We start from the raw sequence: 6857 nt of genomic DNA on the forward strand, positions 1-6857 counted from the left end.
TCAGGTCGGTAGTCCCAGACTTCTGACGGTTATGACTCAGATTATTCTCTTCTCCCCTTGCTCCCCGGGTATTTGGGAGTTGAGGGACCGAGACGGATCCGACCTTTCAGGTCGGTAGTCCCAGACTCTCGCCTCAGTGCGAGTTATAAGTGAGCTCTGCTCTCACGCCCAACGACCTTTCAGGTCGGCTCCCATGCGAGAATTAAAAGTGAGCTCTGTTCTCACGCCCAACGACCTTTCAGGTCGGTAGTTCCAGACTCTCGCCCCAATGCGAGTTATAAGTGAGCTCTGCTCTCACGTCCAACGACCTTTCAGGTCGGCTCCCATGCGAGAATTAAAAGTGAGATCTGTTCTCACGCCCAACGACCTTTTAGGTCGGCAGTCCCAGACTTCTGACGGTCATGGCTCAGATTATTCTCTTCTCCCCTTGCTCCCCGGGTATTTGGGAGTTGAGGGACCGAGACGGATCCTCAGTCGGTTGACATCACTTTGTGATCAGTCATGATAAAGGTTATGTCCCCTTATATTGCTACAGGTTTCGTTTCTATGGGCTTCAAGGTTTATCCTCACCCGTTCGGGGTTGAGCTATTACCACCGGTCTCGGACCAGAATATTACCACCGATCTCGGATTAGAGTATCATTAACGATCTCTCGGTCAGACGGTCAGACCAATTCCTAGTCAGTCTTCCAGACAAATTCCCGGTCAGGCTTTCAGACAAATTCCCGATCGGGCTATCAGACAAATTCCCGGTCGGGCTTCTAGACCAAGTCCTGGTCAGACCCTCAGATCAATTCCTGGTCAGGCCTCCAAACTGCTTCTTTGTCAGGCCCTCAGATTGTTTCTGGGTCAAGTCTCCAGATCGAGTACTGATCAGGCCTCCAGAGCACCTCCCGGTCGGGGTCCCTGACTCTCGCCCCGGTGCGAGTTATAAGTGAACTATGCTCTCACGCCTCCAGGCTCTCACCCCAGTGCGAGTTATAAGTGAGTTCTGCTCTCACGCCCAACGACCTTTCGGTCGGCACTCATCGCTCTGCTCGTAGCTCTGCCTGACACTCACCGCACTCGCTCTGCTCACTTGCCGCTCTGCCCGGCACCCATTATACTCACTCTGCTCGCTGCTCTGCACGACACTCGGCTCCCACGTTCCGCTCATCGCTGTTGCTCAGTCGACATTCATCGCTTCACTCATCGCTCTGCTCGGCACTCATTGTACACACTTCGCCGCCCTGCTTGGCACTCATCATGCACACTTCTCCCGCCCTGCTCGGTACTCATCATGCACGCTTCGCCGTTCTGCTCGGGACTCATCCTTAACGCTTCGCTTACCGTTGTAGCTCGGTCAGCACTCACCGCTCACTCGCCATCCTGCCCGGCACCCATCCCACGTGATTCACTCGTCGCTTTGCTCGACACTTTTCGTTCACGTCTAGCTCATCGTTGTTGTTTGGCCGTTGGCTCGACTACTCACTAGTATCGCTCGGCTACTCGGTTTACGTTGATCGACCTATCACTTAAGGGCTTCCTCGGTTATGCACTTGACTTCGCTCGCCCTCGCTCGCCCATTCTTAGCTTGCTCAGTCGACACTCGCTCAGTCGACACTCGCTCGGTCAGCACTCGCTCAGTCGGCACTCGCTCAGTCGACACTCACTCGGTGGGCACTCACTCGATCGGCACGTTCCCGGTCGCACTTACGGCTTTTACTCGTCCCGATCATGATTTATTTGGATGACATTTTCTCGGTCGTGCATTCAACATCGCTCGTCCATCGCCTTTCGCCTCGCTCAGCAATCGCTTGATCGCTCGATCGCTCTGCTCGGCCTCGTCCAAGCGTCTTCGCGATATCTCTCGATCTCCCTCAGCATCTGATCGACCGTTTGCTTGTCATGCATTTCGAATTATTTCTCGTCGCTCGCTCGATTCTGTTTGAGTCACATGCTTAACATTGTCTCAGCTACTCGTTCGACGTTATATGACAGACCTGAGATATGACTCTGCATTCAGTAGCGATTCTGTTTTTTGTTCGGATGGGTCTAGTCAGTCGGACTAGCGCCTCCTTCGACTAGACTTGAGGGGGAGGCTTGTGATACGTATATGGCTTGAGGAGTATAGGAGGAAATAGGGGGAGGAGGAAGGGCAATTTCGTTAAAGCACTGTTTAGGGAATTAGAGGAGGAGGGGACACGGTTTAGAGGGGGGGGGGGGGCGGGTTCGTGGGTTGGGGGGGCGGCCGCCAACAGGAACGACGAGGGGACCCTTCCTCCCTCTCACGCTTCTCGCCGGGGCCGGCGCCGGCGCCGGCGCCGACCGATCCCTTCCGAATCCTCCTTCGGCCACCCTTTCTTCTCCTCTCTCTCCCTATTCTCCGTTGGCCTCACGCGCAAGGGAGGAGCCTCCTGCTTTGCGCCGACCGCTGCCGTCGATGCTTGGTGCATCACTCGCCGCGACCTTTGCTGGAACCCATCAGCTGACGCCGGTGGTCGCTCCCTTCACGCCGCCTCGCTGCTTGCTTCTTTGCCGCCAGCAACCCTCACTGCCCTCTTCCTATCTTCTTCTCCTCTCACCAGCAACCTCTCTTCCTCTCCCTCGCCTCTTATCGACAGCTCCTTTCGTCAGCAACGCCATCAAGCAATCCATGCGTCGGTAGACCTCTCGTCTCCCTTTCTAGTAATGCTTGAAGCTCCTCCCGGCCAATGCTACCGTCGCCACCGACCACGAGCAGCCATGACCAACTCCTACCGCCGCTCTCCTCCTTTCCAGTGTTGTCACTATCTCCGCCCACAGCCATAGCGGCTCAACCGGAAATCTCCTCTCCAGCCGCCACCGTAGCAGATCACCGACTAGCCCTTCCAAGGTTGGTCGTCGCTGGTACTGCACTGCCGGGGCAGCCATCTCCGGCGGTCCCCAGCACCTATTGTCACGGTAGACCTCACTGTCGCCCATCAGATAGTATTTTATTCTCGCTGTGTTCCGATTGTCGCGTCGATCCAACATTATGGTTATTATGTCCGGTCTTCGCGCCGTTGTCTTGTTTTGACTTGTATGTCATGTTCTCATCTGTGTATCATTATTATACTCCGGCCTGCGTGCCGAGCCCGTGTCCCGGCCTGCGTGCCGATCTTGTGTCTCGGTCTACGTGCCGATATTAGTTCCCGATCTGCGTGTCGATATCTTATCCCGGTCCGCGTGCTGGTGCATTATCTCAGTCTGCGTGCCGGTGTCTTATCCTGGTCTGCGTGCCGGTGCATTATCCCGGTCTGCGTGCCGGTGCATTATCCCGATCTACGTGTCAGTATTATATCCCGACCTCCAGCTCGTCTTCCGAGCTCGTACCGCGGGCAACTTCTCGTCTTCAGATCCATCTCTCCAGCCTGATCGGAGTCATCTACTCTTCCGGGTCGCGATAATTTTAGCCGCGTCCTATCCGAGGGCGCCCCCCTGAGCCAGGGTACGTTTTCTGTCCATATTCTCTCTGCATTTTATTATTTTATGGCTTAGTCTTGTACTTATATATTTGTTGGATCTGCCTCGAGCATTGAGGTACCGGGGGCCGGGCCAACTCGGTCACTGGCTGCAGGTAGCGTTGACCAGAGGACTTTGAAGACTTGGTCAACAAGGGAGCCATCTCAGCACACCTCCCTCTGGGACGTCGCGATTCAGTCAACATTCTTACCACCTCACCTAATAATCCGTCTGACTCAACTTCCGGACCGGATCAGATAGAATAAAAAATTTAAATATGCTTATGTAAATCTATATAATTATATTGTCAAAAGAAGGGGGTATAATGAGAATGTGTTGTATAATTGTAGTACTATCTGTTGGTGCAACCTTAGGTCAAGGTTGACCTGGTTGACCCGACTCGAGGTGACTTGAGTCGAGTTGTATTTTGATGTTTGACTTGGGAAGATTGTCGGTGCAACCTTAGGTCAAGGTTGACCTAGTTGAGTTGCATGTTGATGTTTGGCACTCGTGGGAGAGTTCTATTCTTGATGTTTGACAAGAATAGGTGTTTGGGAGATTGTAGGTGCAACCTTAGGTCAAGGTTGACCTGGTTGACCTAATTCGGGAAAAGTCCAAGCAGGGAGCTTGGCACGCGAAAAGTCCAAGTATGGAGACTTGGCACTGGAAAATTCCAAGCAGGGAGCTTGGCACGCGAAAAGTCCAAGTATGGGGACTTGGGACGGAAGCAGGGAGCTTGGCACGCGAAAAGTCCAAGTATGGAGACTTGGCATCGAAAAGTCCAAGCAGGAGCTTGGCAGCGAGAAGTCCAAGTGTGGAGACTTGGCACGGAAAAGTCCAAGTATGGAGACTTGGATCGAAAAGTCCAAGTATGGAGACTTGCACGAGAAGTCCAAGCAGGAGCTTGGCACGAGGGAAAGACCTAACTGGATGTTAGGCATGTGAAAAGTCCCGGTGAGTGAAGCCAGGCAAGGGAAAGTCCTAACTGGATGTTAGGCTTGGAAAGTCCCGTGAGTGAAGCCAATGAGAAAGTCCTAACGGGATGTTAGGCGGTGTGGAAATCACGGTGAGTGAAGCCGGGAAGTCCCGGTGAGTGAAGCGGGCAAGGAAAATCCAGATAGATCAAGGGTGATCGGACATCCGGTGTTAAGAAGTCCAAGTGAGTGAAGCTTGGCATATGGAGTCGGAGAGGGCTGTAGCTCGTTCTCCGAACTAGGTTAGAGAGGGCACTCTAAACCTAGGAGTTGGATCGGTCTGCAGGATCCTGATCGGTCCAGGGATCGATCAGGTTCGTACTCCAGGAAGCATATCAGGAGTTCCTGATCGGTCCCCGAACCGATCAGTGTACGATCAGTGAAGAGGTCCCGATCGGTCCGGTGACCGATCAGTGTGTACTGATCGGTCTCCACGACCGATCGGAGACGCAGCCACCTCTCTGTGAGGGGACCGATCAGCATAGGCCCGATCGGTCCCCACGACCGTCGAAAGTTTTGCATCGATCAGTCAAGCCCGATCGGTCCAGTTTTAGCTGCTATGCGCTGCAACGCCAGTTTCTTCACCGCCTTCTTCGCAGTATAAAGGGTTGAGGGCCGCCGCACGCATGTTCTTCTTCTTTTCTCATTGCTGAAGCTTCCGCTTAACCGAGCTCGATTGAGCTCGCCGGCTTCGCGTGAGCTTCGATCGCCGACTTTGCCGCGTTTGGGTTGTGAAGTTCGCTTCACCTCCATGACAAGAAAGCAAGCAATTGGTAGAGTGCTATTGTATTCATATTGTATTGCTGTTCTTACTGTTCTTGTACTCTTTGTTTGCTGTTGCAAACGTTTGTGGCGAGGTTTCTCCACCCACAAGGAGTATATTGTATTAGCCGGTTCTCCGGGGACTCATCCACCGACGGATTGACTGGACTCGTCCACCTTACGGACACGCCGAGGAGTAGGAGCCCTAATCTCCGAACCTCGTTACATCCTTGTGTTAAGGTTTGGTTTTCTTCTCTTTCGTTTCTTTGTATTTTCCGCTGCGCTAACCTGATTTGTAGAAAGAAACGCGAAGAATTGGGGTCGGCTATTCACACCCCCCTCTCTAGCCGTACGAAGGATCCCAACAAGTGGTATCAGAGCGAGGTCGCTCTTCATCGGATCAACACCCGTGGGAGCAAAGCTAGAGATGGATCTCTATGGAGAAGATGTCACGATTCAACCCTTCTACGAGTCTCACGACAACTTCACATATTGGAAGGTAAGGATGATGTATTTTCTTAGGACTAATATGTTAAATTGGTTTTGTGTACAAGAAGGGTTTTTCCCTCCGATGGATGAGGAAGGAAAACCTATCAAGAAGAAGGAGTGGACGAAGGAGCAAATCCACCAATCAACCATCAATGATGAGGTAACGAAAATCATTGAATTCTCTCTACCTAATGATGTGTTGTGTAGGATAGGTGAATACAATAATGCCAAGGAGTTGTGGAACAACTTGGCCAAACTCCATGAGGAGAGCCCCACTTCAAGCCATGAAGAGGAGCCTAGTGAGCCAAGTAGCTCACATCGTGGAGGTGAGGAATTAGAAGTTGAGGGCTACTCAACATCTAAAGAAGAAGAGGAGGTGAGTTCTTCTTCAAGATCGGAGCACGAAGAAGAAGCTTCTACCTCCGGGAGGGATGAAGAAGAGAGCATCCATCCATCCTCGACCCTAGGTAACTCAAACACTTTAAGTTCAAGTAAATTGCATATAATGTGTTTTGAGTGTAGGGAATTTGGACATTACAAGAGTAAATGTCCAAAGAAGACTAAGAAGACTCCACCGGCGCCAAAGATCAAGGAAGTCGGAGTCCCAAAACGCAAGGGCAAGGAGCACGTGGTGTGCTTCCAATGCAAGCAACGGGGACACTATAGGAGCCAATGTCCGAAGGGGAGGAAACCTCACAAGGACAAGGGATGCACATCGATAGGGGGAGCTAAGGCAAACCCTAAGGTATCTTTTAAGGCTCATTCGTGCAATTCTAGTAGGATACATGCTAGTAATTTTATTGCATTAGTCAATAATGATAAGCATGTTAACACTAGAAATCAATACATGTGCTTAGGTGCCAAACATGTGAGCCTAAATAAGGATAACACTAGGAAAGCCAACTCTAGAATTAACTCATCTAAGGCTAAGGAAAACCTAGGTAGGAATCCCAAATCAACTAGACACATGCCGAGGAATGCCTCAAAGAACAATGACAAATTAAAACTTGAGGTATTAAGGAAGGAGAATCAAGTCTTGAGGTCAAGACTTGATACTTTGGAAAAGGCTCTTAAGAACTTGGAGAAGTCATCTCTAGGGTTTAAGGGTCAAAAACCAATGTCCAAGGACAAGAAAGGTTTGGGTCACAAACCTAAGTCCCAAGTGGTCAAG

Source organism: Zingiber officinale, chromosome 4B (genome assembly GCF_018446385.1).
Source record: "Zingiber officinale cultivar Zhangliang chromosome 4B, Zo_v1.1, whole genome shotgun sequence".
NCBI classification, from domain to species: Eukaryota; Viridiplantae; Streptophyta; class Magnoliopsida; order Zingiberales; family Zingiberaceae; genus Zingiber; species Zingiber officinale.